Here is a 995-nt window from a genome sequence, read left to right on the forward strand (position 1 = left end):
TGATATTTTACATGTTTCAATGCCATTCTCCCAAATCTTCCCACCCTCTCCCTCAACATATACATACTCTTAGAAAAATTCTGCCATTTGCTGTTCCTTAAATATTCTCTCTTTAAAATTTCAGATATTGTTAAAATGAGAATTTTAAGCTATGCTAGAAATATAACACCATCAAGACTTTATTTTTTTTACATCTATAGCCTGATCTTCCAGAAATATACCTGAAATATATGATGTATTCAAAATATATTTGATGAATGCATGCAAGTATGAAGAAAATGAATCCATTTGCCAGAAATACAATCTTGTATTTGTGATAGTTTTGTTTGCGTCTTTGTTTTTTTGATGTATAGTTGTCTACTTGTTTTGATTTCCTTATTAGCTTGTATGGGCTTGAAGAGTAGTGACTGTTTATTCATCAACCTTTCATTTCCTTCCTTCCTTTCTTTTCTCTTTCCCTTTCTTCCTATATTTTTCTCCCTTCTTTTCCTTTCTATATTACTCTCCTGTGTCTATCAAGGTCCCTTGCCTTGATTAGGCAATATGCTGAACTTATTTGAGAAGACGTGGGAAAATAGGAGAAGAAAACAGAAGTGTAGGAATGGAATGAAAATGGGAAAATTTTATAAAAAAGTCACTTCTCTCCACATACCTAAAACTGTCATCAAAATCAGAGATTCCCACTTTCAAAAACACTATTTTGCAGTCACCCTCCTGAGAGCCCCTTTGACATCCTTGTTCCTCAGACTATAAATGATGGGGTTCAGCATGGGTGTCACTGCTGAATAGAAAACAGAGATCACTTTATCTCTTTCATTCATTATCTTGGAGTTTGGTCTCATGTAGGCAAATATTGCTGAGCCATAGAAGAGGACAACCACAGTGAGATGGGAGCCACAGGTAGAGAAAGCCTTGAGCCGTCCCTTCCCAGATTGCATCTGGATCACAGTGGAGATGATATTCCAGTAGGAGACCAGGATCAGGGAGACAGGAGC

Source organism: Bison bison, unplaced genomic scaffold (assembly GCF_000754665.1).
Source record: "Bison bison bison isolate TAMUID 2011002044 unplaced genomic scaffold, Bison_UMD1.0 scf7180017861278, whole genome shotgun sequence".
Taxonomy (NCBI): Eukaryota; Metazoa; Chordata; class Mammalia; order Artiodactyla; family Bovidae; genus Bison; species Bison bison.